A 26,725-nucleotide genomic window follows, 5' to 3' on the forward strand; every position below is an offset into this window, starting at 1 on the left:
TGGACATTTTACTCATACAAAACCAATGAAATTGCTCCTATATAGTTAGTTGTACTAACTATATTTCGCGCACCCGCAATCCACCGCTGATGATGTCACATATTAGATCATTCATGACATGGTCAGTGACATCGCTGTTTTGCTGCCCTGGACTGCTGATGGGCAGTCTTTTGCTTTTCGAGGGAAACAAAGTGTCTACATTGTAAATAAACCAAATATACATAGCTTCATGTTGTTAAATAACTAAAAAAAACTAAGATATCTGTGTTCGTTGTAGGAAAAATGGGCACATAAAATGCCGCAAAATTGCCGATAAATTTCCATATTTGGGCCGCTAAATTTCCATTTTTGTGCTGCTAAATTTGCTAATCCATGCCGCTATATCCTGGGGATCTGCCTAGTGGTACAGCGAGTGTCCTCTAGATGACATGTCAGCAGGTTAAACCGAAGACCAAGAAAAGAGTATTTAACGCAATAAAAGTCAACTAGTGGGCATCCCAAAAGGCAAAGAGTCAAGACTCTAATCTGCACTCCCAAGGTTACATCGCACTGCCTGATGCAAGACAATGGATGGCTAACATAAAATAGGTTGAACTTTACATATGAAATACCCTGGGTATGAAAACCCTTATATTGAGAAATTCAAGATAAAACACGTGTCAGACTAGCTGAATAAAATTCTACAAAGCAATGGTTGTCTCACTTTTGAGGGCACAGAGGGAGCTATTTTTCAGATCGTTAATGCATTTTCTAGACCATATCTACAAACAATATACTCTATTTAGAGCATGTGATGGTTGAAATATTTTCAGGTATATCATTTGTAACCACATTAGCATCTTGCAAAGAGGTATTGCTCCCTTATATTATCAAGGTAGTCTGCCAGCTATTTACCTACGTTTTGCCTGTTGTGTTCATTCCAGAAGCGATAAAAATACAACTTGCACTATGTTTTTGGAACATTCAGCCAATTTGAATTTCAAGGTTTGTGTCAGCCATAGTTCTTTAACAGGAATGAAGAAAATTTTAAAATCCTAGTCACGTTTGTGGCAGTAAAGATGTACACAGCCCAGGCTACCATCTGTTTTTTCTGCATTATATCATAGTTATTCCTCTGTCCAGTCAGATTAGTAATATTCAGTGCTTAATTTGAACCGGCGGTTGCCAGTGCTCGGCACTGGCACTTAATTGTCAACACCAGCACTTATGACAGTCTGCCACTTGGTGGCGCGGTTTATCTAATTTAGAGATGAGCATATCAACAGTTGTTTATTAATTCAATAAACATTAAAACAGACTAATACCTGCGACCCAAGCCATTCTTATAATTTGGGGGACCTGGAATTGTCACACCTGTAGCAGTCTTTAGGTCTCACATGCAAAGTGCATTCTGGCTGAAAAGTCGGGGTTAGCTGGAGGTCATATGGCATGGGACTACCAGGAAGCTATGTCAACCACATTCGACAGACCCGCCACCTACCCTCTTTTGCCCTCCCCCCATCGCAAAGTTTATCTGTAATTATTTAGTTATTAGCAGATTTGTTCAGCACAGACCAAGACCATGCACTTTTACATAAGTAAAAATTAAAAGAAACGCTTGGTAACGTTGATACTGCAAAATAGGGCAAACAACTATATGGCATTGTATCACAGTCATAGTTGCAGCGATACGTCCTCTGGTGGCCCCGCCTCAGAGTGGCACGGTTCGCATTTATAACCCCCTGTCGCAATGACTTAGTCAATATACTCATACAAATTAGAAATTCAGTTGACTATAACCCATACACAGTATAATGTGGAATGCTGTGCAGGAAGTGTTTCCTAGTAACAATAAGAGGAGTTCAGGAACACACAGGCACTCTGAACCTTCTTTCATTAATGAATAACACACACAAGGACATTTTTTGCATGCGCCACCTCGAAATATCTTGGGTGGGCATGGCGGATTCGGTCAAAAAGACTTAGGCAAATTGTTTAATCATGATTTTAATTTTATGGTCAGTTTTTTTTGGCCTATCTCTTTTAGATAATTTATATAAATCCCCCCCCAGAAATTGTAGGAAAAAACGTTTAAGGGGTTTTTTATGCTTTTTTAGCAATGTTTTAAAAGTTGAATTTACTATGTATGTATGCTTTTTAAGATATTTTTTATGTCGAAATAAAGCCTATTTGACTTGACTTGACTTGACTAAGAGAAGGGACATATTTTAAAATGTTTATTTTAAAATCCTAACCTATAGCATACAGTATGTATGCTAACCACACAGAACATAAAGAGTAATGCAGCAAGACACTATGGATAAAACAAGAAAAACCTCTACATTGTTAGTGATTTAATATTGTCCTAACACCCTAGAGTTATTTCTAAGTGTTATGCTAACTGTGTAGCCTAAGCCATAACTAAAAAGCCTGGCCGTGCATTTTAGAGACGGTTTGCACAGCACACCTGGGTTTTCGTTCTGAAGCAGCAAATATTGCAGCTTGTGCAAGGCTGGAACATAAACAGCAACATGGTGAAGGCAACTTCTGACCACTGTCGCCTATAACAAAGATGATGCTGCTAAATGGCGAACCTTCTCTACGTCAATAGCCCGGGTGCGAAATCCTTCTCGAAAATATAGTCAGACACCTGGGTTTTTTAGGATCCAATTTTCGATCCCGTCTTATGTTTTGAAAAGAATAATGGAACTAGCAGATACTAAACTAGCATTAAAGAAAAAACAATCATGGCAACAAATATCGCAGCTCGATTATCATATTGATAACGCAGGCGCATACGTTTCTACGCATGTTAAAAACTTCACAATTTCTATGAAAGATATACAAATGTCTGAAGAAGACCAGGAAAGCACAACAAGCATGTCTGCTGTTTTGAAAAGAGTTATATGAGGAAGTCGTCCGGCCTAGACCAATGACCACCCCCCGCCCTTGCTACCGGTAGCCTAACCTTCTACCATCACCCTCTCTTATCCTTTAATGAAGCCCATCACTTACCCCTTAACCTGACAATTCAATCCCATAGCTGGCAGCTAGACCATGTCATGAAGGGGACCTTCAGCTAATCAAGGTTTTAGACCAAACCGAGCTACACAAGCTGTATCTTGTAGGTCATGCTTATGAGAACAGTGAAGAACGCTGCAGACTGGAAAAAACTGAAAGACCCTGGGGCCTGCAGACAAGATATGCAACTCAGGTCCACCTCTCTAACAACCCGCCTGACCCCCTCCCACCCCCACAAGTCCCTCCCATGATAAAGGCCTTCGTCTAATCCAGCTGCACTGCCGAGAGATCGATGGAGAAAAGTGTCCTTGGGCTCATGGAGGGCCTAGTAAGCACGCCATTATGTGCCTCAGCACTCTCAACACAACACTCCCCAGCACTTTAAACACAACGCACCACAGCCCCCACAGATACATGATCACCTGTAAAAGCACCCCCGTCAGCCCTGCCAAGTTTCCAACGTCCATGTGTGGTGTGCTGCTCCAGTCCAGGTTTTTCTTTGAATTTTGGGACTTATAAAATAGGACTACAAGTCCATGCATGACAACAGGTTGGATTCAGGCGAGAGACTCCCTATTTCTAAAGCCGAAATGGACCTGTATTTTAGTTGTCGCCCACCCAAATGTGCCTCTGCAACAAAATAAGTGAATGGGGAAAATACCTTCTCCAGATTTTCATTTTAAAACCTCCCACTTGCCAGTTGTAAAATGTTGGCATGTGCACAAGGCTTAAAATTCAAAGAAGAAAACATGGACTAGAGCAGCATATCACACCTGAGAAACTATGCAGCTGAGCTCCTTAAGGGTTGGAGAAAAGGTTAGGGCTGATGAGCGAGTTTGTAGCAACCCCCTCATCGTATGGATCACCATTCCTCCCCTAACTGGGTCTTCATGGATTGGTGAAACGTGGATGTGCCCTATGTGGGGTTGATACTGCATTTTAGATACCCTAGAAATATATGCACCTTCTCCCCAAAATATCTGCACCTACTCTCTGTTCCTACACTCTCACTGTGAAAAGATGGATGGCTGTATTCCAATATTAAACATGGGTTGGCTTGGTTTACTCCTCAAACCCCTCCAATGAGTCACTGCAGGGTCGGCCTTAGGCATGTGCAAGCTGTGCACCTGCACAGGGCCACCAAACCCCAGGGGCCACCACGCCAATATATATCCTTAATATAATAATCCTCTGAGGATGGATACATATTTGAATAGTGGCCCCTGGCGGGGATTTGGCGGCCTCCGGCTCTGTTCCACTTCCAAACACCCTGACCCCCCCCCCTCTTCACTGGCCTCCGCGCTCCGCCCCGCCCGGACCCCCTCTTCCGGGCCCCCTACCTTTGCTCCCTGCCCCTGGTCACTGGGTGCGTTTCCAGCCACGGGGGCCTCACCCCTTCTACTGGAGGGGGATTTTCGCTCTGCAGTTAGGACCGAACTGGCTGTAGCGAGCATCAGGCGTTTCCCCGTCTGACTGGAAGGCTGGGGATCGGTTGTGCAGCAGTGCAGGACGGTTTTGTCACAGGGAGACAGTCTAGCAATGGTGCTGCAATATCGGCCCCCAGTAAGAAAAGCAGCGGTGCTTCACACTTGACCTCTCCCCCCCTCTTCCGCTGGGGGCTGGTCCGACAAAACTTCCAGGACTGCTTTGGGTACCCACTCCGGCCCTGTCTGCCGTCACCTCCCAACAATATTGACTGAGAAAAACATACAAGGAGGAAACTCACTATTATGGTCCACAGTGACAAAATATGAAAATGTGAATTTGAAGGCTGTGTGTACCAAAATGCACTGGGGGGTCAAAATGAAAAAACAATACCTCCGATACTTAATAGATATGCCATGTGAGAATTACTCAACCCTAATTTTTTTTTTTTTTTAATGTACTTGCTGTCCCAGAGCCAGCTGGTGAGCAACACATGCCCACTGGCACTGGATCCAGATTTTAGTACACAGAGCTTGACAATACACCTTATCTAGGTTTATTTCAGCTCCTCCAACACTCGGTAAAGACAGCAAACTCCACTATGTCCGTGATGAACTGACACTGGGAATTTGAATCATACCTGTTCTACAACAACACTATGTGGTCACGTTCAAGACGCATCACTTGTGACACTTTCGAGCAGGGTCCTAAGTTAGTGTGCTACTGAGCGCTTCTGCAAACACCACCACCTTCCAAGAAATACAAACAAGCAGTGGCAAAGCCAGTAGGTCTTGATTTCTTACCTGCTGGCGTTGCCAATGTTTTAAGCAAGGGGGGATTGGGGAGCTGTAGAAGACAATACTTTAACTTGTATGCATCATGATGATGTGTGTACACACACATGTGAAGGGTGCCAGTCTGGATAGGGTCCAAGCCACAATGTCCATACATACCAACATTTTGAAGATGCAAAGAGGGAGATTATGAAAAAGAAAAAAAAGCGGGTGGTTCTTTTTCCCACTCAATGACGTGGAAGCAGAGGCAATTTTAGGTGGGGGCCAGCTGAAACCAGAGCTGTTTTGGGCTTTAAAAATGTTTGGACTCTCCTGTCCGAATCGAGTCGATTGGCATGTATGGATGCCAATTGTGCGTAAGTGCCTGTGGGATCCTCTGCGAGCTTGAGGAGTTTGGGGCGCGCACCCCTCCTCAAAATGTCAGCTTTCTTTGGCCTAGCAGTAGAATGTGGATCCTGGACCTTGTGAAGGTTCTGCAGCTTCTGCTCAAGTGGCCATGCTAGATTGTCCTTCTGCTTCCTTTCTTCTTCACAGGGTACGCTTGTTCAGCAGCAGGCAGTATTGCCACCATTAAAATAATCAATGCCGGATTAAACCATGTGGAGGACCCTTAGGCAGTCGAAATTTCGGGACCACTCTTGCAAATTATCTCCTAATATCCAATGCACCAGATTTCCCCCCCAAATTGATAGCTGCCCAAAGATGAGATTTTAAGAAACAAACGTTTTTGCATCTGATGTCTCTGATTTATGCACTTTAAGTTGTTCATGGGTACATTACATTAATACAGTATTTTCTCTATGAAGTCTTAAATGTAAAGTTTTGGTTTCTTTGAGTTGATTCATTTGTTTCGGTCTTTTGGATATCTTTAAGAAAGCTTGACCAAAACGGAACTTTGCGGACCTGCCAGAGGAGTGTGCTGTCACCGTGTCTGTGCTGCCAGGGACCGGGAACAAAGACCAAGAGACGCCAGAGTTCGGAGCCGAGTCCCCCCCGCCGCCGCTTTCTTACACCAGAGCGGCCGCTGAGCGGGGGGACTTCAACCCCCAAGAGCCTTTGCGGGGGCGCTCACAGTGACGACGGTAAAGGCGCCCGGAGGCGCATAAAACAGCAGCGGCCCCGGAGCGCCGCGGGAGACCAAAACGGAACTTTGCGGACCTGCCAGAGGAGTGTGCTGTCACCGTGTCTGTGCTGCCAGGGACCGGGAACAAAGACCAAGAGACGCCAGAGTTCGGAGCCGAGTCCCCCCCGCCGCCGCTTTCTTACACCAGAGCGGCCGCTGAGCGGGGGGACTTCAACCCCCAAGAGCCTTTGCGGGGGCGCTCACAGTGACGACGGTAAAGGCGCCCGGAGGCGCATAAAACAGCAGCGGCCCCGGAGCGCCGCGGGAGACCAAAACGGAACTTTGCGGACCTGCCAGAGGAGTGTGCTGTCACCGTGTCTGTGCTGCCAGGGACCGGGAACAAAGACCAAGAGACGCCAGAGTTCGGAGCCGAGTCCCCCCCGCCGCCGCTTTCTTACACCAGAGCGGCCGCTGAGCGGGGGGACTTCAACCCCCAAGAGCCTTTGCGGGGGCGCTCACAGTGACGACGGTAAAGGCGCCCGGAGGCGCATAAAACAGCAGCGGCCCCGGAGCGCCGCGGGAGACCAAAACGGAACTTTGCGGACCTGCCAGAGGAGTGTGCTGTCACCGTGTCTGTGCTGCCAGGGACCGGGAACAAAGACCAAGAGACGCCAGAGTTCGGAGCCGAGTCCCCCCCGCCGCCGCTTTCTTACACCAGAGCGGCCGCTGAGCGGGGGGACTTCAACCCCCAAGAGCCTTTGCGGGGGCGCTCACAGTGACGACGGTAAAGGCGCCCGGAGGCGCATAAAAACACCATCAACCCCATCGCGTAGCGGGACGCGAGCGGGACACAGCGCGGGGCTAAGCCCGGGCAAAGGGCGGGCCCTCTTAGGCCCTCAGAGGCCTGAGGAGCCTGGCCTGGGCTAGATACCCTGCCCGTTTGTTATTAGCCAAAGGACATCGAGACTGTAAAAGCGTAAGTTGGCTAAATTTGTTATTGCATACCCCTGTGAGTCCTTGAGTCCCTCCTTGCACCGCGATTAGTACTGGGTATTGGGCGCAAATATTATCTCTTGTATAGTGGTTTATTTAGCGGTCTTGTCATGAACCATCCAGAGACCAGAAGCATGGCAGCCGCGGGGGCAAAGAAACTAACTGGTACCTTGGACGATTTTATAGTACGCACAAATGCGCTCATTGATGAAGGGATCGTACTGATGGACAGAAGGGTGTCCCAAGATTTAGCCAGGGCAAAGCGTTCTTCTCTGGGCCACATTGCACATGCTCGTACACCTAACAGCGCATCCGATCCAAAAACAATTGTAATGGTACATAAGGACCAGGGTTGTGACTTACCAGCATCGCAGGAAGGCTTGGAGGCAACCCCAAATCTTTCCTTGTTGCTGGAAAACGGGCTGACCGTAACAGAGAATGAACATACAGTTAGTACCCTAATTGAAAGGGGGAGGAAGGAGGGGGCTATCCCTAAACAAAAGATTACTAAACAACAGCCCATTAAAATGACTACCCGAAATGGGAAAAAAGCCCAGCCTAGCAAAATTCATGCCCCTATTCAGTTGCCTCCAACTCCTTTGAATGTGAGCACCAATTTAGATGCTCACCCCATTATTAATGACACCGTAGGTGGGCCACGTGTAAGTGTGGGTATAACCCTAAGTCTGCCAGATGAAACCATCTTGGATAGTAGCTTGGAGGAGATCCTGGAACAAAGCGGGGTAGTTGATAATCAAGCTGAAGGGGATGAGGACAGTAGTAGCCTAAGCATGGATAATAATAACATCTATGCTATGCTAAAAACTCTTTTAGAACCTATCGAGGTGAGGCTACGCTGTCTGGAAAGAATTTTGTCTAACATTCATAAAGATATTAGTGCCCCTAGCTTTAATTTGAACAATAAAGTTCCTGAAAAGAAATCAACTACAAATAGACCACCCACAGCCGCTAAAAGCGATGGTAATACCAATCTATCTTTAATAACTACCTCTACTCCACCTCCAAAACTCACTACTAACCCACCTCCAAAAGTTATACCAACACCTAAAAATCTCACCGTAATTGACCAAACAGCGCCACCCACGCAAACTTCTAAGGATAAAGTTAATGAAGAAAAGAGGGAGACACGTAGAAATATACATTTACCACCAGAAGCCTCAACATATGTTGTGGTCCTTACTGGAGTACCCCAACCTGCTGATAAATCATATGAAAATAATGGGGGACTAGTAAATAAAACAATACATTGGTTAAATGATAACTATCCTCTCCCCCCGGCCTTCAAAAGCAATATCCTTATGGTTGAAAGGGCTCCCTGGGTGGGGTACAATAATAATAAAAAAAGGTCACAAGGTGACTGTGTGGTAATAACTTTTGAGAATCCCCGCACCGCAGAATTTATTACATCAAGGCCCCCAAGAAATTACGGTTTGTCAGTTGTGGCCAGGCCATTATCCTATTTTTACCCGGAGGGTGAACAGCCGGATAATAGGTGGAGCTGGACCAGGGAAAATCGACGCCATGGTGGTAATACTGGCCAGTTCCCTGATAACAACTACCACAATACACTGCGGAATGGGAGGCATGATGATGGCTGGAATATTGTGAAACACAAAGGCAGGCCTCCTTATTTTCACCCACAGGGTTATGATCCAAGATGGATAGGCAATGCCCAAATTCCCCCGTTTTTCCCATGTTATAATCGATTTGACTGCTTGGAAGCAGTGGACTGACTCCCCAAGATTAAGGTAGATGATCGGTTACCTATTAATCTCGCAGTCTTGGATTCCACAAGCTGTCTGGGGGATGAGGAATCCACAGAAATACAGGGGGGGAATGAGCTCATACAAGAGAGCCAGGCCAACAGTTTAGGGGATACTGTAGATGCGTCTTCTGTGGATAAAGATTCCTGTACGGTATTATTTTGGAACGTGGCTGGGTTAAAACAAAAGATTACAAATCCAAGCTGGGATGAGGCTATTACCGACGTGGGAATATTAGCCCTTCAAGAAACTTGGGCTACCACGCCGATACACCTTAATGGCTACAAGACATACTTTACCCCTGCGGTGGGCGGAATATACGGAAGACCCAAGGGGGGGTTGATTGTATACATATCTAATCTTTTAGTATATGATAAAATAGTTTTTTCCCCTGGATCCAGCTATTACCAAAAAATTGTGATATACACAAGGAAGGGTCCAAAGATGGTTCTTTTTAATTTCTATAATAACTGTTCAGATAGCATGATTAAGGATGTACTTGACACACTAGCCCTAGAAATGCAAAATGAATTTGACAAGAGTAAGAGGGCGGAAGTTATGTTATTATGGGGGGGGTGATTTTAATTGTACTCTCTGCAAAAAGGGCCAAAAGGGTATTTGTGGTCTAATGCTGGAACAAGACGTCAATTTGACGCATTTTGAACACACCCTACTAGGCGACTTACTGAATGAAATGATTTTTAACTTTAACCTCGGCTTTGTAAATGAATTAGCACACCACACAACGATGTTTGCCCCAACCTTTGTTGGGCGGGGGGCTTCAACCATTATTGATTTTAGCTTATGCACACTTAGCTCTGCAAACAGATTGATTAGAGCAAACATCATGGATTTACCATTGAGTGATCATCTGCCACAGGTATTAAAAATGGAAAATTTATTTACCGTAGCTGACATTAGAGAATGTCAGAACCAAATGGTCCAGGATGTAAGGGTGGGTGCTCAAAATGGTTACAACCTTAAATGGAGCAGACTGGTCCCAGATGATTTTCTGCAAAAAATACTGACTAACTGCATGAGTAGCTTCTCCATCTGTCTAGATGAACATGCAGAGAAATGTGAAATAATAACCCATTTTAGCATTATTTCTAGTAAAATTAAGGAAGCACTGTGGGTTAATAGGAAAAATTCCCTAAAGTCCAATAGGAAATGGTTTGATAGGAAGTGCACTAGAGCCTTAACAAAGCTTAGATATGCAATTCATAATAGACCAAAGGACGTAAACCAAATTAGAATTGCAAGAAAGGACTATAACCTAGCATTAAGGGAGAGGAAGACCTCGATAAAAAGGGAGGCATGGGATAACCTATGCGACGCATCAAAATCGAAGGATCCGGCTGCTTTTTGGAGGGCTATTAACACCCCCCTCCTATATGAACAAAAAGCACGCATGGAAATTGCCATCTCAGAAGATGAGTGGGTGGCCCATTTTTCCTCCCTTTATATGGCTGTGGAACTAACCTCGGAAGTAGGCCAGGAGATGGGGCTGCTAAATCTAGACATGTCTAGAACCCTGACTGTAACCCTTCCTGAAGTTACAGCAAGCTTAAAGGCGACCAAGGGGGGCAAAGCAGCAGGACCAGACGGTATACCAGCTGACCTCTATAAGGCTAACATCGAATTATGGGGGCCACTGTTAGTTCAGCTCTTTAATGCCGTCCTGGCAAACAGCCCAATACCCACCTGGTTTACATCAACAATAGTCCCAATATTCAAGAAAGGGGACAGGCTAAGTTGTACATGCTATAGGCCAATCTCCCTATTGGACTCTTCTATAAAAATTTTGGGAAGAGTGATTTTAGCTAAACTACAAAGCTGGGCCAATGAAACTGGGGTGTTAAGTGACTTTCAATTTGGGTTCCAAAAGGGCCTAGGGACTATAGAGCAAGGCTTGAATCTCTTTACCTTGCAGCAGAAGTATATAAAGGTCAAAAAACAACGTCTATACCTCACATTTGTTGACCTATCATCAGCCTTTGACTGTGTGTCACACATTAAGTTATGGTCAATTATGGCTGACTTGGGAGTAGACAATGCCATTATATGTTTTCTGAGAGAGCTGTATTCTGGGGCCACTGCCAGTGTCAGATTTGGGAAAAATGGTGAGTGCAGTAGACAATTTGGGATCGGTCGGGGTGTGCGCCAAGGGTGCGTCTTAGCCCCCTTCCTATTTCTGCTGTACATAAATGGAATGGAAAAGCATCTCGTGCAGGAGGGCAGGGACATGCCTATGGTGAGAGGTAGGCCTGTCCCTGCACTGATGTACGCCGATGATGCTGTCCTAATGGCGCGCACCCCAATGGCTTTACAAAGTTTGGTTACAGCCTTTAACACCTTTATGCTTGACTTAGATTTGAGAATCAATTGTTCTAAAACTTTATCTATGTACTGCGGGTCCAGAACAAACAAGCATGTGAAGCAAATCTTTGTGAACTCCAATCCCTTAGAAAGGACCCCCACCTTCCCTTATCTAGGGATACTGTTTCATGAAAGCGGCTCATGGACCACAGCAATTCATGCCAGATCTCTGTTATTCTCTAAGACCATTATGGCCCTAAAATGTTTTATGAAAAAATTAGGTAAAAAACCCATAAAAGAGATTTTAACCGTTTATAATGCGACTTGTATATCTGTAGCCATCTACGGGGCAGGATTATGGGGTTATTCAAACATCACCCCAATTCAAATCCTGGAAAATAAGTTTTTATGTCACATATTGTCTGTACCCCAAAGTACTGCAACAATGATATGCCATGTTGAATTGGGAATATCTTATGTCACCGACATTATTAGAATTCAGCCAGTTCTTCTTTGGCATAGGGTCTGGACAAATGAAGAATGTGTTGTTAATCGTGCCATTTTTAAGGACATCATGGTATTGGACAATATCAGGGATTACAAATGGATAGGCTATGTCAGAGACTTTCTTGAAAAAATAAGTTGCCCCCAATACTTTGAGGATCCACAATCAATGGAATGTATATCCAGAAGCGATTTGAAATATTTGTGTATGACCTATCTCAAGGAAAAGAGAAATATAAAGGAGGCAAGAAAAAAGACTGTCTCTGCCCACCAGGATATTATATGTGGAGAGAATTTGCAGCCATATCTTTCACTGTATATGTCTAATCATGAACGGTACCTTTTGACCCGATTTAGATTGAATATAGTTTTTAGGACACTATCATTCCCCGTGATGAATTGTTGGCTGAAGGACTTATGTTTCTGTCCATGCGATGATGTTTCCCAACAATCGGATATACATATTTTATTTTTTTGTAAATTTTATACCTTTCCCCGAAAGAAACTTATCATTCCTATTCTTAAAGATCTAAATGTTTACAGATGCCGCCTAGCGTTTACAGAGTGCCAGAAAATGGATACTGTTTTTATGGTTGCCTCTATTGCAGAATTTTTAAAATTGGCTTTTAAATGTCGTAAATCAATGCAAATGGATTGATCTCTTTTATTGTGTATATGAATTTAATATTGCTGATATGGATTTAATTTTGTTGTTTTTCTTATTTTGTGATTTTAAAGGAAAAATACTTACTCTACCTTTTGTAAATTGCACCTTACATGCTACTTTTATGGTTATTTTCCCTTTTTAACCGAATAAAGTACTTTTGAATCTTGAATCTTGATTGTAATTTTCTTTCAAGATAAAATCAATATTACTTTGATCCATTGCGCGGGCCCCTAAAAGGAGTGGATCCCATAGGCCGGTACCTACCTGGGAACTGAAAATAATAATAATAATAATATTAATAATAAAATAAAACGGTACATGGTCAATGCTTATGTCACCAATTTCCATTCAGGCCCTTTTGGAATTCATTTGACACCATCTCTGCCTGGCACATGTTGCCATATGGATTACCAGGCCTTGTTTTTTGGCATCTGCGCACACAACATCCTGCACCACTATGACTGGGCTGGCGCTTCAGTCCTTATTACAATTATAATTTGCACATCTGTCGCTCATACACCCTCACCCACTAGGCGCAGCGTCCCATAAAGTGATACCCTTCCAACCACAAACCCGACACAACGTAGCTCCCTACCTAAGTGCGGAGGTGCACGAGTGCCCCAAATTGGTGTAGTAAACACTGTACAAATGCTACATTACAATTAAATCTGCTTGTGCGGCTTCATTCGGGAAAGTGAAGTTAGACACCCCATCATCAATGATTGTATGAAAATAAATGCTGATAGGGAACACTCATAAGCCACGATTACGGTAATTGCCATATATGCACTGGCTCCTCTTACCCTACACGGGTAAAGTTAAAAGAACCCCCACTGCCCCCCCACAACCACAGTCCCCAAAGTTCCTGATACATTTTATTAGTTTAACCCTGCCGAAATTTACCAGAAGTAGATTTACCTCGTAAATAATGGGACATGCATTTTTTTGGTGAGGTAAGCACCAAAATTGGCATGTTATAGCCCATTTTGAGGGCATTAATTGTAATCTGGTTCAAATTTACCTCAATTAATACATTTTGATCCAGGCTGAGATGGAATATATATCAGGTGTAATAAATATATTGCACCTTCCAGGCCAAATGTAATCGGGCCATGGGGTAGTATTTTTATGCCACGCACCTGTATTCGGCTTCAGAATCGACCAGTTGTGGTGCATATCATTGGGAGCCAGTGACTGGCCAGAGTACCCCCCAGTATTTTGGTAACGCCAATTCACAGCATAATAGTGGTCGACTATGCTCATCTTTGCGGGGCTTGCAATAAACCTCCTTGCGGAAGGCTTATGTAGCCACCTCACTCAGTAGTGACAGTAGGTTGTCCTAAAAACAGGGTGCCAAACTTCATAACATAGCGTGTATTTATAAAGCGCACTTTCACCCAAGGATATCTTGGCGCTGAATAACAGATGTTCATTGTTACATAACTCGATGGTACTCATTTTATCGACCTCAGAAGGATGAAAGGCTGAGAGGAGCTGCCGGGATTTGAACCTGTGACCATGAGGTCGAACACTGGCCCCTACAGTGGATGTATTAGTTTACTAAGCCACTATCACGGGGACAGTACCACACCTGCACGGATACAGTCCAGAAACACACTGATTTCAGACAATGCACCTGTACAGTATCAGTGCTTGAAACGGAAATACAGAAGTGCAGACACTCAATAATCCCAGAGAACCTGTTTGGTACTAAGAAGTGCTGGTAGCCTCCCATTAAAAGAATTGCTGCTGAGAAGTGCTGATACTCTCCCTTTGAAGGTTAAGAAGTGCAGGTACTCTGTCCCTGTCAGTACCGGCCCATTTAAACCTGCATCCAATTTCTGAAGAAAAGATGCACCAGCTTCCTGGTCCACAGCCAGCTACACGGAGTGGGAGTCGATATTTCAGAGTAACAAGCTCGTGACTGCTTCACGCCAACTCCAGGGATTTCGTAACGACTCGCTTGGCAAAAGTGCAGGGATGCGTTGCGTATATGTTAGTGTGCGCATGCGAACACACACATAAGCGAGTTATGAATAGACACATTTCCTTCAACACACCCCCTCCTCAGAATCAGAACTAAAAACAGGAAATGGAAGAGGGTGCGGTAGCATGCTCTATAGTTCTTCTTTTCTAGAAGTCAGAACTGCTGGGGAAAATGTAGGGTGAGAGAGATACAAACAACCCCATATAAAGAATACTCTGGGTGGTGGTCGAGCTTGGTCTTATGTTAACTACAGGGAATGAATGAATGAATGAATAAATGTATTTGTGGTTACTCAAAACCATAAAAATAGAGCAATTAAATAATTAAAAACATTTGCATTGTAAAAATCTAAAGTGCATTAACTACAGGGGCGTAGCTTCCATTGGTGCAGCCGGTGCATTGGAACCGAGGCCCAGAGGCACGAGAAGCTCACTGAACGATGATTGCTCTGGGTGGCCGCTGTGTTTTTCACATAATTATGGATTTGCCGTATTATACATCATCTGCCACATAATCTGCACATTTTAACAAAAAAAATTGGTTCCAGCTAAAACGGTTAAAAAACGCCTACAAACGCAGGGACACATATTGCTGTGCAGTGGGAGGCCCTTTGCTAAGGTTGACTGGTCACCTTGGTGTTGCTTTTTGCTACGGTTGGGTGTCTAACTGGTACCAACGAGGTTTAACCAATGCCCAGGCAGTGTTAAATGTAAAAATGACAAAATAATGAACATCAGAAAACGTGTTGTGCCATGTTGCATAATTTGCCTTTCACTCCTGCATAATTTAGTCAACCCTGCCACATAATTTGGCCCTGCCCCGTCGCATAATTTTAGTGACTCTGCCCATGACACCGGCCCTGCTTCTGGTTGACTACGAGTATCTAGTACGCGGCCTGTTCTCAGAGTCCCATGCCCAGATGTGGGCCCTGTGCTCTCCGTTCCGGAGTCAAGCTAGCTTGGCTGATGAGAGAGTGATACCCCAAAACCGGTCCCATAATGCTTATTTCCGGTCCAGGGAGGACATAACCTGGGAGTTCGGGCTGGACTGTTCCCATGAGGCACAGGGTCAAGACTGATTTGCATATGGCTGGGTTTAAACTGGAAAGGCATGGTGAGCAAAAAAACGTTGGATTTAGGACCAGATCTCTGTACTGGGGTGAATGTTGTTCAGCATTCTGTCCATCAACTGTTCTTTTTGCAACTGTTCTGCGAGTGCAGGAGCACCCACAGCTGCCCTTTTCTCCAAGGAGTGTAAGACATATATTATGTTTTAGTGAAGGAAAACTCCTTCTAGTTGATAGATGAGTGGCCCCATTAAAGTGACTTCTAACAGACTCAGCAGCTCACTGAGCTACCTTACTTGAGTTGCGTTACATTGTGTTTGCGGTGATCCCTCGAACTGAAGCGAGCACACATTGCACATGAGAAACAGGTGCATCCGGGCAAACTCCCTGGTATCTGAGCCTGTGATGCGCAAGACACAAAGTGGGCACAGCAACCCACAGTGCTGTCGTATTTGGATCCTACCTGTGGCCCACGGATTACACATACATCTGTGTAATACGTTTAATAACCCCTGAACCCTTTTTGTTTTTTTAACTGGGGTTTGAGTGTTATTTTACTTGTACACAAAATTCACTGCAAAAGGCGCATGAACTCTTTGCGACATATCATTTGAGATTGCAACCTTTCACCAGCCATACACACAAACCACTGCAGCTGCCATACATACAAACCACTGCAGCTGGTACATCAGTACACTGGGCCACTTTACAAGGACAGGGACTGTGCCCCAAACAGCTCTGCAGCAGGCAGGGGCAGGTATACCAACCAATCTCCAATATACAATATATAGCCCGTAGACTAGTTATGAAGAGCAAAAATTGCAAAAAACAAACCAAGACTTCTCAAAAAAATACAACAAATTTGTATGGATTCCCATCGCTCACCTAGCCAGGTGACATGCTTCATCATCTGGGTCTCCTTTAACAGGGCTAGCACTCCACCCTAATGATGGAGGAGCCCAAGGATGTTTTCAAAAGTTTGTAAAAACAGATGTGAGCAGATGTTAATTGTGGAGTGTATGGGAAAATAGTACAGTGCAAAAGTTTAAAGTGAATACTAAAATTGAAGCGTAATCAGACTCCTATTTTATTCTTGTCTGATTCGTACAATGATTAAAAACAGTGCAGGAGGACAGTTTTAATAAATAGCCATCCATAAGTATATATTGGTCAACATGTTTCAGCACTAAACGGTGAGAAGGATACCACGTGCTTTCATCAGGACATTGAAGATATTAACTGCTACTGCAAACAGTGAAAAAATGATAAAATAAAGGATACACTGTGACACAAACTTATCACAGTCAGGATTCACTCAACCTCTTGGAGAATCTACAAAAGAGACAAGAGGTTTGTACATAAAAAGTCTTGGAAAGAAAAAAGCAATTATGCCTTCAGAAAACTATGTGGCTTCAACTAGCCATCCAATATGCCCTCACTGTGGGTTTAAACAAGTCATCCCCCTTACCTCAAGAGTATGGAGGAGAGGCCTCACCCCACCTGGCAACAAGCTCAGGGCAAAGGAGGCACCGCTCTAGGGAGAAAACACATAACACCAAACATGACTTTAGTTGGTGAGTTATTCTTCCTACACATTAAAAACACAAAGCTAGTTGCCCACGAAACCAGAAAGCCCGTGGGGACACCACTATGTTTTGAGTGTCCTTGCTTAAGCGCATCGCTATGACTGTTTTTTAAGATGCCTTAGTTATGCCAGGAATGTGGACAAAGGTTCATTCCACTTCAGGTTTGGCGCATATACAGAGCTAGGCTGTTAGCTTTCACAATGAGTAGGTGTGCTGCCGTAACTAGATGTTTAAGATGCCCCTGTCACGTTAAGAAGTGCGGGGAATTTGTTGTTCCATGTAAACACTGAGAACATCAGGGTTGAGATTGAAGGTCTGTTTTCTGAGTACAGAAAAGATAAGAAAACCAATACCTAGACCTAGATCTGAATACCGAGAACATCAGGATTGAATGCCTGGATTTGAGAACAGAAAAGATAAGAAAATGAATACCTTGACCTTGTATATAGCACTATACACACTTGGTGTGCTTATACTATTTAAGGTGTTATACCCCGTTATCCATATGAGGGTTTTTTAAATAAGCTATGAGTGAGTTGGTTCGAGCGATGAGGGCTCTTACAGGTTTCGTGGGCAGCTAGCTTTGTGTTTTTAATGTGTAGGAAGAATAACTCACCAACTAAAGTCATGTTTGGTGTTATGTGTTTTCTCCCTAGAGCGGTGCCTCCTTTGCCCTGAGCTTGTTGCCAGGTGGGGTGAGGCCTCTCCTCCATACTCTTGAGGTAAGGGGGATGACTTGTTTAAACCCACAATGAGGGCATACTGGATGGCTAGTTGAAGCCACATAGTTTTCTGAAGGCATAATTGCTTTTTTCTTTCCAAGACTTTTTATGTTCAAACCTCTTGTCTCTTTTATAGATTCTCCAAGAGGTTGAGTGAATCCTGACTGTGATAAGTTTGTGTCACAGTGTATCCTTTATTTTATCATTTTTTCACTGTTTGCAGTAGCAGTTAATATCTTCAATGTCCTGATGAAAGCACGTGGTATCCTTCTCACCGTTTAGTGCTGAAACATGTTGACCAATATATACTTATGGATGGCTATTTATTAAAACTGTCCTCCTGCACTGTTTTTAATCATTGTACGTATCAGACAAGAATAAAATAGGAGTCGGATTACGCTTCAATTTTAGTATTCACTTTACACTTTTGCACTGCACTATTTTCCCATACACTCCACAATTAACATCTGCTCACATCTGTTTTTACAAACTTTTGAAAACATCCTTGGGCTCCTCCATCATTAGGGTGGAGTGCTAGCCCTGTTAAAGGAGACCCAGATGATGAAGCATGTCACCTGGCTAGGTGAGCGATGGGAATCCATACAAATTTGTTGTATTTTTTTGAGAAGTCTTGGTTTGTTTTTTGCAATTTTTGCTCTCCATAACTAGACTACGGGCTATATGTTGTATATTGGCTATTGTTTTGAGGGGCTTGATATCCCGTTTAGTCTTTAAACCTTGGCCTCTGACCCTAATCAAAATGTATTGTGTTCCATACCAACCAATCCCGCCATTTTTCCAGGATTGAAACGTGTGACCTGTAGATGTCTCAGCAATACCCCCCACACACACGCCCACGTGCACATTTCAATCTAGCCGGTGCATTCATTCACTAAGCCAACTGTTTTTAGCCCCCACTAAGGGGGCTTCAAATTTCGCTCTTCCCCTGCCAGCCCAGGCAGAGTTCCTAGTCGCCCTTCCAAGAAATGCACCCACCCCTCTGCCATACACACCTACTAACACAAGTGCTGTGTCATGCAGGCCTGCTGGGTAGGGTGGGCAGTCCCATCTCCTCCCGTCCGCTCCACACGAATATGGGGGGTGGGGTCGTTTTAGCGGCCCCTAAAGCCCATCTATACTCCTGCCCGCACTACGAATGTACAGCCTCGTAGGCACCAGGCTTCTCGTCACCATAGTGACGCCAGCATCCGGCCCTTTACATAGCACCTTGTGGGAACTGAAAGGCCTCTCGGAGCATAAAGGACAAAAATAAATGAAAAATGTGAATCCTAGGATGAAAATCCCTCTGAAAAAACGGTGTGCGTTAATATGATGATTTAAATAGAACTTGCTGACACATTGAGAGAGGAAACATGTAAACTACAGTTAACCTATTAGGCGCTATGGAAAAAATAACCAAAAGAAAACTGCTTTCCGTTTCCAGTAGGGACGGTTGTGGTTACGGTTTGTGAAAAGTGCGAAGAATGCGACCCGCCTGACAGCCGTCGCCAGAACCATTTGACCTAGTGGTAGGTAGCCCCGAGGGCAACTACAACAGACCTGTTTTAGAGCAAGCAAAAACGCCGCTTCTCGAGCCTGCAAAGATATGGTGCTCGTATTGGCTAAAGCAGGTGGGAGAATGACGTCATGTTATAAACGTGACTATAGTGGCGAAAGAAGCCCATTTCTGCAAGTCCCGCTAAAATACACCGCGAAAATCATACTCTTTTAGTAAGATATGTTGGGCTTGCGGTTGGGGCGAGGCAACGTAAACAGTTTACATTAATTGCTATACAAAGATGTATGGGAACGTGTGTTGTTGCGATGCAGTAAAAAACAAACAGACGCGGTGTCTAGGGCCCGGGCAGCTGTGGCGACCCGCGGCCCCGTTCACGGACAACCCTCTCGGTGTGTGCTGAAACCCCTCCATGCAGGGCCTGGTACAGCGCGGGCTACAAGACCAGCACTTACACCGCGTCAGCGTCCAATTCACGCAGATGCGTTGTAGTAAGGACGTCAGACATAAAGATCATTTTCGACCCAGTATTGGTTCGGGCTTCGTAGGGGGGCGAGCACGGCGGCGTGGAGAGGGTCCCTGTCTCCACAAACCCCGGGGCAGCTACAAGCATCCCCTGTGAGGCTTTTTAAGACTCAGCAAAATTAAAGGTCATTTTGGAAAAGAGGGATGCGGGTGGGGTGCGCGCTGGGCAGTGTTGGCACTCTGTATCAGTGTGATGCGGGCTCAGATGCTGATGCCCTCCCCAGCGGTGCAAGAAGCAGACGCCCGGAGGTCATCGTGCCCCGCACCCCCCCCCCCCCCCGCCGCATTGCTCCGGGGGGCGATGGCCCAGGCGCGCTTCTAGCCGCGGTACTCACCCATCGCTCGCTCACAGCCGGGGCGTCACGGCGGCAAAGAGAGGGGGTGGGAGTCCCGGGGCCCTGCCAGGCTGCGGCGTCCACCCCGGCGCCATCCTCGCCAGCTCGGGGGGTCCGGAAGTGCTCCCGGGTACGCAGGCGCGGAGACCTCCCGATGGATGCAGAGGTCGATGGCAGCAGCGCCCCCGGGGGCTCCGAGCGCTCTCTTCCCCTCGATGCCTCTTAATTGAGCGGTCTCTTGTGGCGCTCGCCGGTGGCCCTCTCTTCCTCGCTCTCTCATGGATGGCTCTTATCTCATCCGCTCTCTGATTCTGCTGCCGGATTCCTCGTTCGAGGATATTGACTCTTCTTCTTCTCCGCTCTCTCGACACGCTCTCCCTCACTCGTTCCTGTATCTTATTATAACCCTCATGTTCGTGTCCCTCTGCTGTGTTTATCCGGGGTGTATATTTGGACCGTGTCTCCTCTGCAGCGCCGTGATCTCTCCGGGCTGTACCTCTCTCCCGTGGTGGAAATCTCGCTCCTCGCTCTCTTCCCTCCAGCGCTTGTCTCTTGAAGCAGTCCCTTCCCCGCGGTGCTTATCGGTTCCCCCGGTGCTCTTGACACCTCCTCTTGCAGCACTCGCTCTCCTCTGTCCAGTGCTTCCGCCTCCCCATTCAGAATCCCTCTCGCCGGCAGTCTCTTCCCTGCAGTGTTTCTGTCTCCCCTCGGATCTCCTTTCTGCAGCGTCGTCTCTTTCCGTTCCCGGAGTCCCCCCCGGGCACCCAGCGGCGCTCGTATCTCCGAGGTCTGGCTCTCCCTCCAGCCGTCTCTTCTCTGCCGTGAAGCCGACTTCTCTCTCTCCAGCCCTTCTGCGTGCCAGTCTCTTCCTCCAGCGGTCTCTTACTTTGCCCCTCCGCCTGCGTTTTTCTCTGCAGTGGTCTCTCCCTCCCCTCCGAGCACACCATTATGCTGCTGGGCCGGCAGGCCCCGCCCCCGAGCCCCCCTTCCTCCCCCATCTCCTATCAAGTAGGCTGCAAAAATATCCCGGTGCAATGTGACTCCTGCCTTCGCAGAGGAGACGAGAGAAGCCGGGCTGTTGGGGGGCACAGGCTCCGTGAGGGGGTCCCCTGCGCCCACCATGGCCCATCTCCGCCCCCCACACGAGAAGAACGGATTTAATAAAAGCAGTAACCCCTCGACCACCACCAATAGACAGTTAGAGGCGCTGTGTCTCACCTCTTCGGATTGAAAAGGTGGGTGGGGGGTGTCTCTGTTCCACGGGGTATCCAGTTCTACTTAGGCTCCCCCAGCGCCATCCCCTGCCAGGACAATCGAGGGAAGCCACACAAAGCTGGCGAGAGGGCAGGGTTGGAGACCGGAGACGGACAGTGCAGAGGCTTCTGAGTTGTCCCTGTCAGGTGCCGTCTGTCTGCCGGGCCTGCTCCGTTTCTTGCCTTCTGGCGCTTGTAGTCCTGTTTTCATGGTGACGGGTCCTCTGGGCGGTGTGAGGAGCAGAGGAAGCGCTAGGGGTCATTGTGAGGGGGGTAGGTGAGACTGTGAGCACAGGCTGGCTCCTGCAAACATGCGCTATACATGTGTCTTTATCCGACGCTAGACAAGCATTGCGAAGGGAAATACACTGGGACGAGAGCTAGAGTTCTTGCTGCCTCCCTGGGATGGTGCAGAGCTCTCAAGTTTCCCAAATTCACGAGGGAGCAGCTCCTTCAGTCCAGGTGTTTTCTTTGAATGCTGGGACTTGTAGTCCCAATTTGGGATCAAGTAAACTACTGTCAGCTCGCTTCTCCCTCTCCCATTTGCTACAGCTTACCCCATGCAGTCACCTGTCTGGACTGGGACCAGTGTACCCCCCCCCCCCCTAGAGCTTTGGTGCATCCCTAGTGGACCCATCTCTAGTTTAAGTTTTAAACGTTAGAGTAAAGAATGCGTGACGGACACGAGCTAAAGTTTAAAAGTTAAATAAGATATAGCAGAAATACCTAACCTAGACCACCAAAGAAGTTAGAAAATAAATCATAAGTACAAAGAACTCCGTTAAGTTCAATGAAAATCCAACAATGATTCGCCTTCTAAAGGGGAGAAAATTAACTCCTCACAGCAGGGATTTTTTTAAATCGGGCTTTAGACAAAGGATTTAATACATTCACTATGCAAGAACATGGTTCCCAGGATATGCACCAACGGGGAACAAGCAAGAAACATTTTACTACAGAATACATTCATAAAGAGTCTCTCATAATACTAAAAGATTACATTCAGAGGTTCCCAGAGTCTATTCAGGTTATCATGAGTTGATGTCATCAAGTTGGCCTTGATTAGGTACTTCGCGTTCAATGTGGTTGGGAAAGTTGCAGTCTTTCAGTGCAAAGCTCAATTCTTTATTACTGCAAGGAAGACAGCCGCAGCAGTGATCATATGGTGTATCAGGGCGTCACTTCAAGATGGAAGACAGCATGAAACTGGCTTATGTTAGCATAGGCTTTATTTCTAATACATTACACACTACAATCCTAAGAAAAAGCTTTCACACTACAGAGACCAGAAAGTAAAGTAAGAAACAACTTGACTGACAGCTGCTCTCACACTAAACTCGGATATATTGAGACATGTGTTTGCCTTTTTAATGACAAAATACTTTGGTTCTGCTTGTAAAGCTACCTCCTTGTGCAAGAGTGAGGCACTCATGTTCTGTATGAAGACAAGTCGCTGTGAATTCATGTACAGACAGGGCACAGGTAAACAAAAAAAAAGTGGGTGGACTAATGCCATCATGGTGTGTGACATCACCGGAAGTGGCATTTTATGGCATTAGAACAGGGACCCCCTGAAGTGGCATTCACGGTATCATGACCTCACATGAAGTGACGTAAGATCTTAAGACCGTCATCATATGCTTAGCAGGTCTATCGTGAGTACATTTGAGTGCATTATGAGATTTAACAAATGAAAGCTGATCAATACTTAATGAGCCTGTGACTTCAGTGCCCTGCCTGAAGGAATTAACAGTTCAAATGTGGATGATTGGTTACTACTACAGCAGTGCTTAATTTGAGCAGGTGCTTTCAGGTGCTCAGCACCTGCACTTCTTTCTCAGGGCGGGGGCTACAATTTCTGAACCTGCAGGTGGTGGTCTGAATATTACTTGTTCAAATTCAAAATAAAAAGAATAACATACATTGCATAGTGACTGGCTGGTAAATGTTCATAGGCAGGCCAGCAAATGCCTGTCCAGGCAGGCATGATTGTGTATCACCACGTTACTGATGATGTCATCACGCTGATCACAAATCCAAGAAGTCATCGACAAACTATGGCTTCCATTCTATTCCCCATGTCTGCTGCACCTTGCCACTGCCTGAGCCTACACCTCCCATTGGATAATTGTAGCTGAGGGCTGGCTCATGAGCGCATTTTGAACTTGGGAGTGAGGGTTCTTGAGGAAGAATAAATTAAAGTAAGTAAGGACTTTCCACTTGTTGCGTAGCCAGAGTAGCATGTCCGGCAGCCCTGCTTTGCTGCTATCCTCAATGTGCTCGATGCGGCTGTGGTCCAACACAACTTTAGTGTGCCATGGCGTCACCTGTGGAATCTGTGCACTGCACCCCAGCATGGTAATTGCTGAGCATGAGTGAGTCCAGTAGGCACCAGAGCCATACTTACCAGCGTTACTGCTGGGAACAATGCCTGTGCTGTAGCAGGCAGGGTCACAGCAAGCTGAGCAGTGGATGTCGATGCAGTTGCCATCCCTGGACCTACTAATTACAGGCAGCACTAGCAGTGACATGACCTGCTGTGCTCAAGCAGCTGCCTGTTCCGCAATAAACCCAGTTATACCACACTGATGAATATATGCAAAAAAGCATTTTTATTTGGTGTACATTTTGTTTTTGCACTCGGTGTAGGTAAGAAAGTAAAACGCTTCATCTTCCGCTTCTTTAGGAATTACAACAGCAAAACGCAGAGTTCAAAATAGCTGGGACATGTACAGGCTGACAACAGGGGTCACAGGCAGCAGCAATGTTAGAGATGAGAGACAGCAAGAGTAAAGAGAAGAAATAACGAGAGGAGAGAGATAAAACGGAGCAAAGTAGAAGAAAAGGAGGAGAGTAAATCAGATGCAAAGAGAAAGCAACCATGATGTGAAGAAGAGAGCATTAAGAAGAGAGAAGATAGAATGAAAGCATGTGGAGGACAGGACAGAGGAAAAAAAGCAGGCAAATGATAAAATGGAGTCATAGCTAATCACTGCTAGAGAGTGATAGTAAAGAGCCAAGATCGAGGGGAGAGAGAGCAGAGCATGGATAGAAGTGAAGAGAAAAAAGGGCAGGGCTGAAATGAATAGAGGACAAATCAGAAATACAGGGTGTGACAATGATGATAGAAAACAATTAGAGAGGTGAGAGGATAGACTCTTAGAGCAAAGACTTAGGGGACAGACAACAGATCAAGGTTAGAAGATAGAGACTGAGGCAGTGATGAAAGTGGGGCTCACCGGAGGAAGATGTGAGCGGTGGCCTCCTTGGCAAAAATTTTCAGCACCTGCACGACAAGCCACTAAGTGCTACGGGGCAGAGCTTGCCTGGCTCAAAGATGGCAGCTAGTTACGGAAGCTGCCGCGGCCGTCACCACCACCCAACATAATCCTGGTGCCTTTAACACACAAATCAGATAGTAGATGTACAGGAGGCGAGAAGCAGCGTAGCAATAGATGGAATGGGCGGAAAATTGGGGCGAATCAGTGCCCGCATGAGGCAGGGAACTGCTGCGGCCTATGGACTGCAACAGGTGGGCTGCCTCGGAATAACATGCAAGTGTGGTCTGGGAATTGGACCACAGACGGTGTCCGGGGGCCTCCCAGGAACTCCTGGATGACTCGCAAGCATGGCAAGAACCCACGAGGGGCAGACACAGGGTGAATGGGCGGCCTACAAGATGTAGCAGAACAATGACCAAACGGCGCCCAGGGCCTATCTGCAGAGATGCAAGGACCACCCCGAGCATCCCAGGGGCGCGATCCCAGAATCAGACTCACAGCACCAACAGAGAGTCTGTGGGAACCCACAGAAGGCTAGGCAACGTGGCAGAGACCACTGAGAACCAAACATCAGGTGAGTGGGACATGCTCCAGAATCAGCGGGTGAATGGTCGATACCCCCCGGGGCCCTGCGAACAGAGGGGAATCATGAAACGCACTTTGTAGTGCGAGAAGCCCAGGGCCAGCAGCACATGAAATTTAGGCAACCGGGAGAGGCGGGCTGCTCCAAGACACAGCGAGGGGTCCCCTGGCAGAAACACCTGCAGACTACGTTGCTTTCCAAGCAAGAACAGGCCAGCGTAGTCCAACCCTACAGTGAGTGATCGAAAGTCAAGAGGCCGCAGATGAACTGAGCCACCTGAGCAATACAGTTACATAAGGGGCTCAAGCGGGTCTCAACAGACTGCTCCGAGATGAATCAATCTGCCCAAGCGAGGCAGGCAAGTGAGAAGGTATGTGTATGCTAGTAACCTTAAAAAAGAGGGAGAGTCACCCTTAATCACAAGGGAACAGGGTAAGAAATCAAGAAAAACAAGAGGATTCCCTTGGATGTATTAATTATCCACAACCAGTATAGTACTGGCCTTTATCCACTAAGATCTGTTTTCATGGACTTATAGACCATACAGCACTCACTTCACGCACCCAAGCGTATGTGCATAGACTGTTACTCTCTTAGTTTTTACCAATATAGTAATAAAAGAATGAAAATATTTTTCTCTTTGGTTGCATAATTAATCCTTGTAGATTGTAAGTGCTTTTGTGGTGTCACTTTTAGTAAAAGGGGCTATAGTCCATTGGGTGCGTGAAGTGAGTGTTGTATGGTCTATAAGTCCATGAAAACAGATCTTAGTGGATAAAGGCCAGTACTATACTGGTTGTTGATAATTAATACATCCAAGGGAATCCTCTTGTTTTTCTTGCTCTCTTATGCTAGTATCCTTAACAGCTAGCCATCGATCCGGCACACCTGCTGAAGTATAGATCATCCACCCCAAAATACAGAGAAGATAGTCAGAAATGGGACCCTGGTCTTGTGTCAGCACTAAGAAGCGAACCTATTACACCACGGTAGGACTACAAGATGGGCAAACCAGACAAAACCCAATCAAAGCTGCAATTCGACCTATGCAAGACCTCCAGGTCTCACGAACCGAGTACAGAGGAATCAGAGGTGGCATCAGAAGAATCAGAAACATTGGCAGAAGCTGACCTGAAGCATATACTGTGGCCAATGCAACAGAGCCTAGCGAAAATAGATAGTAAGATTGATGCCCTGACGTTACGAATGGACAGGATGTCAGAACTTCTTGCTAAACATAACAAGAGATTGGACATGATCGAACAGGGGGTCTCAAATGCGGAGGACGCATTGCAGTCAGAAGCAGTGGTGCACAAAACAAT

The 26,725-nt window shown here is 45.9% G+C and overlaps 1 protein-coding gene across 2 annotated transcripts in view; it reads right to left on the bottom strand.

Annotated features, from left to right (window-relative positions):
* The window catches only part of MGAT3 (beta-1,4-mannosyl-glycoprotein 4-beta-N-acetylglucosaminyltransferase), a 98,317-nt gene extending 76,695 nt beyond the window's left edge, over window positions 1–21,622 (bottom strand). The window contains exon 1 of one of the 2 annotated variants that reach the window (XM_078683454.1): window positions 21,505–21,622. The gene's annotated coding sequence lies outside the window, so the exon portion shown is untranslated. Of the gene's footprint in view, window positions 1–20,286; window positions 21,228–21,504 lie in introns of those variants that run through there. The other variant, XM_078683448.1, reaches the window with a different exon arrangement.
* Window positions 21,623–26,725: the final 5,103 nt, after the last annotated feature.

Source organism: Lissotriton helveticus, chromosome 1_1 (assembly GCF_964261635.1).
Source record: "Lissotriton helveticus chromosome 1_1, aLisHel1.1, whole genome shotgun sequence".
Taxonomy (NCBI): domain Eukaryota; kingdom Metazoa; phylum Chordata; class Amphibia; order Caudata; family Salamandridae; genus Lissotriton; species Lissotriton helveticus.